Source organism: Musca vetustissima, unplaced genomic scaffold (genome assembly GCF_032173495.1).
Source record: "Musca vetustissima isolate MV318-11 ecotype Yass unplaced genomic scaffold, APGP_CSIRO_Mvet_v1 utg94147, whole genome shotgun sequence".
NCBI classification, from domain to species: domain Eukaryota; kingdom Metazoa; phylum Arthropoda; class Insecta; order Diptera; family Muscidae; genus Musca; species Musca vetustissima.
The window spans coordinates 1-11,803 of record NW_026874504.1 but is presented as its reverse complement, the minus strand read 5'-3'; the positions used below and the strand labels follow the sequence as shown (position 1 = coordinate 11,803).

Genomic DNA, 11,803 nt, shown 5'->3' with positions numbered 1-11,803 from the left:
ATGTCTTTCTGGAACCTATGCTAAATTTCATTTCATTTGGGCAAGTTTAGAGTCGTTTGCGCACAGTGGGACAGATTTGTGTAAATCGATTTAAAGCAAATTTGACAAACGCTATTCGGTATGCTGCACTGGTTAAAATTTAATCTCAATCAGACACCTATTAATTATTTGGTGTACAATTAACATAAATATGTCGAAATTATATATAGAACCTACGCTATATCTACATCTGAACCGATTGAAGCAAACTTGTCAGAGATTAATTAATATTAATTTTAGTACGTTGTGTCAATCGGCCTAGCTATGGATATTTAGTGCACAATTTACTTGAAATCGGGCGAAAATATATATAGGATGTGTACACATCATCCTAGACTTAATTCTATACGCTGTGCCAAAATTCGTGCAAATCGAATGATTTTTAGAGACTTTGGTGTACCATTTACCTAAAATTGGACGAAACTATGTATGGAAGCTATATCTAAATCTGAACCGATTTTCACGAAACTTGGCACACGTCATTCTAGACTTAATTCAATACGCTATGCCAAAATTCAGGGACTTTGGTGCACCATTTACCTTAAATCGGGCGAAACTATAAGTGAGCTATATCTTAATCTGAACCGATTTTCACACACATCATCCTGGATCTACGCTGTGCCAAATTTCGTGAAAATGGAAAGCTATATAGGGACTTTGGTACACCATTTACCTAAAACCGCGCGAAACTATATATGGAAGCTATATCTAAATCTGGACCGATTTTCAGGATACTTAACACACATCATTCTAGACCTAATTCAGTAAGCTGTGTCAAATTTCGTGCAAATCGAAATATATATAGGACTTTGGTACACCATTTACCTAAAATCGGCCGGAGTTTAGCACACATCATTCTACACCTAATTCAGTAGGCTATACCAAATTTCGTGCAAATCGAAATATATATAGGGACTTTGGTATCCCATTTACATTAAAACAGACGAAACTATATATGGGACCTATATCTAAATCTGAACAGATTTTCTCAAATTTCAATAGGGTTCGTCCTTGGGCCAAATAAGTGACATGTGACAAATTTCATCCAAATCGGATCATAAATGCGACCTGTACTTTGTTCACAAAAATACATGGGCGGACATGCATAAATCAACTCAGAAAGTGATTCTATGAATATTCTCAAAAGGAACCATGGGTCTATCTCGATTATCAAAGACATAATACCCTGTACCACAGTATGGTGAAGGGTATAACAAGGCCTCCTCTCACCAGACAAAATTCACACTCTACAATACGCTAATACTACCTGTGATATTGTATGGATCTAAAGCAGATGAGGCAGCTATAGAAGTGTTTGAGAAAAATATTCTCCGAAAGATCTTTGGGCCGATCTGCATCGATGGTGATTATCGCCGTCGAAAGAACCATGCGTTGTACCATTTGACAAAGAATGTCAGATGTATGGAGCTGCAGCGACTACGTTGGCTAGGTCATGTTTGATAATGGATGAGGATGCCCCAGCTCAAAAGGCTTACAACTGATGGATCACGCAGAAGGGGAAAGTCACGAATTCGATGGAAATATTAAGTGGAAGAGAACATTTTGAAACATGGACTTTCAAATTGGAAAAGCTGCTCACAAAGTCAACGCGCCTGAAAATCTTTTTTTAATCTCGGCTTATGCTCTGTCTTAAGCCAGCTAAGTAAGTAAGGTTTGTTGCCCAATTAGAGCTCAAATTACGGTAACTTACGTTAAAAAAAGTGCAGAAAATTCCCAAAACTCCGAATATTTTTTGGGGTACCGTACATCACAGGAGTGTAAAATTTCAAAGCTCTGTATTATATATTGCGAGCTCTATCGTGATTTCAACAGACAGCCAGGCATAAATTAAAATTTAAATAACTGAGAGTTATACCCTCCACCATCCAATGGTGGAGGGTATAACTAAGGGCTAGCAGTATATGGGGTATATATTTACCCATTGGCCGACATTGGTAATTTATATTGAATGTTTTGTCACCCACGAAGATATATAAATATAAAATTTGAGTCAATTTGTTTGCAAGACGAATAATTGGTGTACTGAAATTTGTTCCACTGTTTATATTTTTTTGGTAAATTCGGTTGAAAAAAAACCAGTTCAAAATCATAAAAATATGGGATCGGAAATTAGCATTTCGATAGGAATGACAAAATTAATAGGGTGATGGGTATAAAAACCCTTAATTAATTTTTATGATTATGAACACCCTTTATATATTTTCTTTGGTACTATCCGTCATCATTACAAACCAAAACCCAACAAAACCCTAACACATTCGCACGCTTTCCTTACACAATTTTTGGGAATAGAAGAGCGAAGCAAGCATAGTTTACCGCTGGAAAAACAGGACGAAATGTCGTTTCGCCTTTTCTCGTGTTTTCCTTTCTTTTTCCCGGTTATAGGATACAAATTTTTAAGCAGACATGCTGCAACATTTAATGTCATGTTTGAGACAAAATAAAACTTTTGAGACGCCAACATGTTACAAATCTTGATATTCGTCGTCTTCTTCTGTGAGATACTCTTTTTTGGGTGGGTTTGTCAGACTGTTGGTTTTATTCGTTCTTATTGTGGCTCCTGTTTGCATCTTTCATATCAAATTTTCTTCGATTTTTGGGTTTCACGAATACATACATGCATACATATTTGTATGTACTTAAATTGTATAGGTTTCGCTTTATCTTGAGACTGCTTATATTCTGATTGCAGAAGTTTTCTTTTAGTTTGTCATAGATAAATTTAGGGTATAGCTTTGAAATTATTGATTTGTCGATCCATGTTTTGGTAGAGCCAGCATATATTTGCTTTTCTGAGGATTTTTGTAACTTTTTTCAAACAAATTAAAATTGCCGAATTTATATTTTGGATTCTGATAGGTTAGCAACTCTTCACACAATGTGATAAGGCTATTATGCCTTTGTGTGTTTGAAACAGGCAAAGAAAACGAGATAGGCTCATGGTTACTTTTGTGAATATGCATAGAATCACTTTCTGAGTCGATTTATACGTGTCCGTCCGTCTTTCCGTCCACATTAAATTGTAAACAAAGTACAGGTCTCATTTATGACCCGAATTGGATAAAATTGGGTACAGACTATTTATTTGGCCCAAAATATATATCGTTGGGTATAGCCCCATATAAAGGTCATCTTTATAAGTATTTTGATTATTAGCATTGAGGGGTATACAAATTATTCACAAAATACTTTCAGAAGAAGTCCATGTTTCTACATAGCCCCCTATACAATGGCCACGCTTCATGATCCGGATGTTCAAGTTTCTAGCCCAATATTCCTAACTTATTATTTGTAGTCTGATATTTCATTTTATATGAAGGCTGTGACATTTTACTATGTCGTAGCCCCCAAATAAATACATACATAGACATAGCCCCCCTAAAATGGTGTGGCTCCATATTAGGGAATTTGGTGGTATTTTAGTTAGCGTGTATTTGATGTCCTAATTGGTAGTAATTTGGCTTTCCTTCTTCCTGAATAATTTTTCATCCAAAGTGGCAATAATTTGTCATTCCTGGCGATTTACAAAATATGTTTGAACGTTGCTCCCATATGAAGATATCACTCTATCTTCGAAATTTTAAAAGTTTCTTTTTCGCATTTTCGTACCGAAGTGCCTGTAATTTGGTATTTCGGATTTCTGATGAACAAACTACTTCTTTGTAGGGCATTTTCAAAATGGGTCCATATATGGACCATATATTATCGTACAACCCCGATATAGCAATACCGCTTTGTGGTATTTGGAATATATTATCTATCCATGGATAGATCTTCAGCTGTTTTATGCACCATTTCTGTCAGAAATATATAACCCTCTTATGCATAGAAGACCTTTGAAATGTGTATGCATCTACAAATTTTCCTAGGCCTTCTTTAATAAATTTTAAATTAAAATGTATCTTCAATGAATGGACTACTATTAGCTCAATTAAGTTTTGTCTAATTTTGTCTCTATGGCCTAAGCCCGAACATTAATCCCAAATCAATTTCAAATGGCAGTCATGAACTCGGTTATATACATATGTCGGTACTATTGCAATTGTATTAGTGCGTGCTAAGCCTCTAACACTTTTATCCACAGTCACACTTAACCAAAATGCACACTACTAGACATCTAAACACTCATACACACACAATCACACACACTCATATAGCCATTTTACAAAACTAGCATTAGCTTATTTGCAGCATGTTTGTTTGTCTGTCTCTCTGCCTATACTGCAAAACACAGACACTCATTTGAATTTGAATAAATCAACGGCTTTATGTGATTGTGATTGTGGTTTTGAGGTGGTCAAAAGTAAGTGACACAGCCATATTTTTGGTTAAAATTTAATTATGTTTTCCACAAACATACAAGCAAATCAACTCGCTAACACACAAACATGCACTCGCTCTCACACATAGCCATATGGCTTTTGAATTGCATACAAATGCAAAATATATGTTTGGGAGGTGTTTGTGCGTACGCATCTAGTTCCCCTCTCTCCGCTTTGCATTGAGGTTAAAATAAATGACTATTGACCTGATGTTACAATGTGTCGTGCATACCGTACGCTGACTGGTCACTCTTTTCTGTGGCCTGAACAGACAGAAAAATGCCTTTTGTGACACAAAAATTTCGATTTTAATTTTTCAGGTTTACCAAAAAGTCGCTGTTTCAATATTGCAAAAAAAAACAAACTTTGTGGAAAATAAAACAAATTCACATTAATATTAGTTTGGGGTGTAAAAGGACCGTAAGAAAATTTGGCTATGAAAATTATTAAGGTCCACATTTTGATAAAGCCCCAAATATATCCAGTATTTTAGGAACATAGGGCACGAATTTCAACCCGATTGGCTGTAATATAGATGACCATTGGGTGCCGAATCTTTCTTACAAAATTATCAATATACTCTCAAGTTTTGTTTGGTTGGTCTACGTTGTGGCATAACCCCCATAAAAACTTAAACATAATTACGAATTCTTGAGTGGAGCAATTTGGTATTCCACGGGAAAGTTTGTCATTTTTAATTATAATCATGTGTTGTGTGGTTTCCTGTGACTTGATGACTGGTGCACATTTTCCTGGGATAATTATTTTAAAAAATTGGATGAAAGTTGGCACATGTCACTTATTTGGACCAAGGACGAACCCTATTGAAATTGAGAAAAATCGGTTCAAATTTAGATATAGCTCCCATATATAGTTTCGTCCGATTTAAGGTAAATGGTGCACCAAAGTCCCTAAATATGCTTTGAATTGCACGAAATTTGGCACAACGTACTGTATTAAGCCTAGAATGATGTGTGCTAAGGTTCGTGAAAATCGGTTCAGATTTAGATAGAGCTCCCATATATATTTCCGTCCGATTTAAGGTAAATGGTGCACCAAAGTCTCTACATATGCTTAGGTTTGCACGAAATTTGGCACAACGTACTGCATTAAGCATAGAATGATGTGTGCTAAGGTTCGTGAAAATCGGTTCAGATTTAGATATAGCTCCCATATATATTTTCGTTCGATTTAATGTAAATGGTGCACCAAAATCTCTAAATATGCTTAGATTTGCACGAAATTTGACAAACCCTACTGAAATAAGCCTAGAATGACGTACATGAAGTTTCGTGAAAATCGGTTCAGATTTAGATATAGCTCCCATATATAATATCGTCCGATTTAAGGTAAATGGTGCACAAAAGTCCCTAAATAGCGTGTATCAATTTTGCCCGACTTTACTACTTTCCTTACTGGTTTTAACATAGTTTGTTGTCAAAAATAGTCGAATTTCCCAAAAAAGAAAAAATTAAAGGTTTGTCATTTTGTTAATTTTTAAGCGTAGTGAATAATCCTACTTCATACAAGATCCAGTCATATACTCTTTCTAAACCCGGTTTCCGCCATCAGAAATAAGGACTTTTCTTTAATCACCAAAAACAACAACAAAATAACAACAACCAAATTTTGAAAATTATTTTTCTTATATTTAAATCTTCAATTTATATGTGTAAAGTTACAAACCATAACATGCATTGGTATTCATTTACCAGCCCAATGAAAATCTTGAAAATTTAAAATGGAGAATGGGGGAGGTCCCCTTAAACCATCAATGCGAAATTACAGTCTGTTCTGTTGGCGCCTGGTATCCTTGAAATTGAAGTTATGTCAAAATATTAACCTATATTCAATATTAGGTTTTTCATCCTACAAGAACCCGAAATGCCAACATACAGCTATTTCATTGGGAAAATGCGACTAAGACTTTTAGAATACCTAAAACAGGGTGGGACTTCGTAATATGGATCTGAACTCAAAATTTGCTGCAAATAGGTGTTTTGCTCACCACAAACCATCAATGTGAAGTTACAGCCAGTTCTGTTGAGAGATTCAAATGAACATAAACTTTTGTCCTGGTGGAACATTGAACGTTGTCCTGGTGGAAAACTACATCTCTCCTGTTGGCTAATTTTTTTTACTGCAAAATGTCACCGTTCCAACCAGCATAAATCTGAAATTGTTTGATCGATACTTTACGAGAAATCTATCAGTACAGCCATCTGCCGAACAAATAATGGATTTATTTTTCTCCACACTGATATATAATTGATTTAATATATTTAAAATATTGTCAATAATTATGAGACAACAAACTTTATTTTTTGTCTGTTTTTCGAATTTATGTCCTCCTTTATAGACGTTATCTATGGTCCGAACACCACCGAATTTTACAATGGAAGTGGATCCGAAAATGCAAGATAAGCATCTGCATGATGATTTTATTTTGTTTTGTGTCGGCCCAGTTTTGGAGCAGAAACAGATGCTAAGACAATCGTTATATGGGAGTTACAAGAAAACGTGATCAGTTTTTGCAAAAATATTTCTACTCAATCAAAACTTACTGTGCTAAATTATAGGTAAATGTTATTATAAAATGTGGCTAATAGATAAGAATACTTTATATCTGGAGATGCTGTTACATGGCGACAATATCAAAACATGGACCCAAAGACCTAACTTTTAATACCAGAAAAGCCAACTTTTGACACACTATGTCAAATTGTTCGACTGTCTTTACTCAATATTTGAATAAATAATTGTTGAAATGATATTTTCACTGTGCCAAATTTCAGCCGCAGATTCGTTTATATGGGACCCAAGGACCCCATTTTCCAAAAGTACGCTTGATATAAGGGTTTGAGCCAAGTGGTTCGCCAGTTGAGTAATATTTAAATATGTTTATTTTTAAAGTATTATAAAACTACCAATATTTAAACGTTTCAAGTTCAAGACTTTACAGAACTCGAAAAAGTAACATATTGACTCAAGGTCACAAAGAAGGTCACTGTGATCATACAGCGGATCACAATATCTTATATAATGAACCTGTATTTGCAATTCTACTGTCGGCAGAAAATCTTCAATCAAATATAAACTTGTTATATGGAAAGAGTTCGAACACTGGGTTACATAACTTAACAATGTCTCTCAAAATTTCGGAAATCCTCATGAATAACGAAATAGTGATCGGCTAAAAAACATGTGTGACGATGTATAAAACAAATAAGTGGTACTTTTTGAAAGTCCATTGTTTTAATATAAGTTGAGGGTTCTATAAAAATTCGTTCGTTATATCCTAACGTCCGTTGATTATAATATCAAACACCGAAATACTGTGTAAACAAAAAATCAAAAGAGAAGAACGACTATCAATTTTCAACTGGCTACTATAGTGAGTGAATTTATTTACATAAATTATTTGCTTATAATGTTCAAAGCAAAGCAAACTTTTGCCAAAAAGTATAACAGGCTGTGTTTATTGATTGATTACCCAAATAGCGAACGAACGCTAATGGAACAATTGACAAATAATGACAATAATAATTCTCAAAGTGCATATCTAATGAGATAACAATAATGTTGTTAAGTGGAGCTTACACAACAAGGTCTTGACGAAAAAGGATTAACAACATATTTATTTTTTCCACTAATGCAACTCAAAGGATAACACGTAAGACAACGGATTATATAGTTTTTTTAAAAATCTATATCCTTATACGGTGAACTCTTGATAATGTGACCATTCAATACAGCGAACTCTCGTTAATGTGAACTAATTAATGTCGGGGTAGTTCATATTTTCGAATTTGTTTACATTTACGATTCGTATAGCTTATTTACCGCTGATTCCCTGATTTTTTCAATACTTCAATATCAGTTTGAGTGTTCACATGATCGAGAGTTCACTGTTGTATTATTTACCAAAAAAATACAAATAAATATTTATCTCTTTTATAATAATCTATCTATTTAATAGTATTATCTAAAATTTTTTTACTGCAAGGATTAGGCATCACAATATGCCTAATCAGTTATCCTGTGCCTTCTTGTCTCTCGTTTGTGTCGGATAATCCACTTGAAAAAACCTAACATGCACTACTGTACAGCAATAATGTTTCCTATGGATTTTCCTTATGATCTTAAAATGTGTGTCCTTTCTGTGTTTAAAAATACTCATGTCCGCATGTATTCAAAACAGCCAGTCTATTTTTAGAATTTCAATATTTTTCTATTTCAATATTTTCAGTGAAAATACCAAAAAACACACAACAACACATGTTGTTGTTGGGAGGAGTGTCCGTGTGTGCCAACCTGCCTGCCTGTGTGTCCTCTTAACATTAGCATGTATTTGATGAGTTGGCAGGAGCCCGGGTAGCTCAGTCGGTAGAGCATTGGACTTTTAATCCAAGGGTCCAGGGTTCAAGTCCCTGCTCGGGCGTTTTCATAACACGTTGGATGTAATCAACTTTTTGTCATTTTCGAATAAAAAAAATTTTAATTACTAAAATAAATTTGTTTAATTATTAAAATTAAAAAAAAGATATTTTAATCAAACATATATAATTATTAGAAGTTAATTTGTATATTATTTTAATCAAATTTATTATTGAAAAGTATTCAAGATCCTGAATTCTGCTGAGTCATTTTTATAACACGTTGGAAATAAATCCATGTTTGTCAAAGTGTTCTTTTTTACATCCTTCGCCAAACTGTGGTACAGGGTATTATGTCTTTGTGCGTATGTTTGTAACAGGCAAAAAGAAACGAGATAGACACATGGTTCCTTTTGAGAATATGCATAGAATCACTTTTTAAGTCGATTTATGCATGCCCGACCGTCCGTCTGTCTGTCCATGTTAAATTGTGAACAAAGTACAGGTCTCATTTATGATCCGAATTGGATGAAATTTGGCACAGCTAGTCTATTTGGCAAAAGGACGTCTATTTGGCCCATTGAAATTGGAAAAAATCGGTTCAGATTTAGATATAGCTTCCATATATATTTTCGTCCGATTTTATGTAAATGGTGTACCAAAGTCCCTATATATCTTTGGATTTGCACGAAATTTGGCATAAAGTACTAGAATTATGTCTGTCAAGTTTCGTGAAAATCGGTCCAGATTTAGCTCCCATATATAATTTCGTCCGATTTTATGTAAATGTAGCACCAAAGTCCCTATATATCTATCAATTTGCACGAAATTTGGCATAACGTACTAAAGTGAACCTAGAGATATGTCTACCAAGTTTCGTGAAAATTGGTTCAGAATTAGATATAGCTCCTATATATATATATATATATATGTTCGTCCTATTTCATGTAATTGGTGCACCAAAGTCCCTATATATCTTTCGATTTGCACGAAATTTGGCATAACGTACTAAATTGAGCCTAGAGGTATATCTGACAAGTTTTGCGATTTAGATATAGCTCCCATATATATTTTCGTTCGATTTAATATAAATGGTGTACCAAAGTCCCTATATATCTTTCGATTTGCACGAAATTTGGAACAGCGTACTTAATAAGGTATAGAATGATTTGTGTTAAGTTTCCTGAAAATCGGTCCAGATTTAGATATATCTCTCATATATATTTTCTTCCGATTTTATGTAACTGGTGCACCAAAGACCCTATATATCTTTCGATTTGCACGAAATTTGGCATAGCGAAATGAATTTGGTCTAGAATGTTGTGTGTTAAGTTTCCTGAAAATCGGTCCAGATTTAGATATAGCTCCCATATATATTTTCTTTCGATTTTATGTAAATTGTGCACTCGTGTGTGTGTGTGTGATTGCCACACAATTTTGTACAATGAACTGTAGTTAATTTCTGCCAAGTCTCATTGAAATCAGTTCAGATTTTGATATAGCTTCTACATATATATTTTCGTCTGATTCAACGCCAAATTGACACATATTTTGCACAACGTACTGAAGTTAGTATAACCTAGAGGTAGGATATAAATGCTTCAACAAGGTGGGTCCAATCGGCGCAAAATATTGCACTACGTACTGAAGTTACTCTAACATAAGAAGCAACCCTATATCTGACCAAATTAAAAATTTAGTATAGGTGGCAGAATGGCATGTTTATGGATCCATTTTCATGTTAATGGTCCTTCAAAAATTCAACGTCTGTTAGGATTCATCTGTTGAATATGCCAAAGTGGTGAAGGGTATTATATAGTCAGCCCCGTCCGACTTTACTACTTTCCTTACTGGTTAATGCTAAATATATTCTTACTTCATCGGAAAATATTTATTGTTTAATTAATTAATTTTCAATATTCTTTAGATAATAGAAAATCTTGATGCCTTTTCAATTTTTCTACAACTTTCGGTTCCTTCCTGCTTTATCTTCGATTCGAAAAATACAATTTTCTCTCTCTTTACTTTAATTCGTCTGGCGTTTTATTTAATAGTTCAGTTCATTCTGTTTTATTCATTTTCTTCTTTACTGTTCCACACACACACACACTCACAAACACATCCATATAAGGAAGAAGGTAAAATTCATTTTAAATCCGCAAAACTTTTGCTAATTGAAAATAATGACTTCCATTAAGGCCACAAGAAAGCATAACAAACCAGACAGCAGCAGCAGCAGTTGCACCTTAAAAAATATTTCGAAAAAAAAGAAACGAATAAAACAGTTTTATTAAAATTTATTGTTTAAGATGTCGTGTTGCAGTAAACATGAAATTAACAAAGGGCAAACGAAATAAAAAAGATGAAAGCAAACAAACAACAAAAAAATAAATTTAATCCCTACAAATAAATATATTTTTGTTATATATTTTCTTGTTAAATCTAATAAAGGTGAAAATAATTAAAAATAAAATACAGGTGGCAGTATATTCTGAGATAAAATTTTACCACTCACACGCATCAAAAAAATTAAGCACTTCTTTAAATTAAGACTTCTTTAATGTATGAAAACCAGTTTCAATATATATTTCGAACCTGGGCAATATTCTACGATATTTATTGTTTGACTAGCATATGCACGCTACTTCGTTAGGAAAGTTGGAAATATTTAAAATCCAATACCGACCATAATTAAAGGTTTAGAACCATTTAGTACATATGTGCTCTTATCTCAATCCCACACACCAATTCTGAGCGCAACAGAAATCTAGCTCTATACACGTCTTTGCAGTCTTGTAATACTTATTTTAAAAAAATTTCCAAATTTGAAATATAGATTCACCCAAATCCAAATTTAGTACCAGTTAGTACACAATATATACGAATTTCCAAAACTTCCCACATACCCCAATCTTATTTTCAAATTAATTCATTCTTAACCCAAATTGTACCAAATTTTGTGGCATTTTGTACACATTAGTAAACATTTCCAAAACATCCTACATACCCCAATCCATGACCCCACAGTGATCCTAATTCAAAATT

The 11,803-nt window shown here is 33.8% G+C and overlaps 1 non-coding gene across 1 annotated transcript; it reads left to right on the top strand.

Moving 5' to 3' along the window:
• Nucleotides 1-8,750: 8,750 nt before the first annotated feature.
• On the top strand, nt 8,751-8,823 carry Trnak-uuu (transfer RNA lysine (anticodon UUU)). Its single transcript has one exon. It is a non-coding gene; the product is annotated as a tRNA-Lys (tRNA).
• Nucleotides 8,824-11,803: the final 2,980 nt, after the last annotated feature.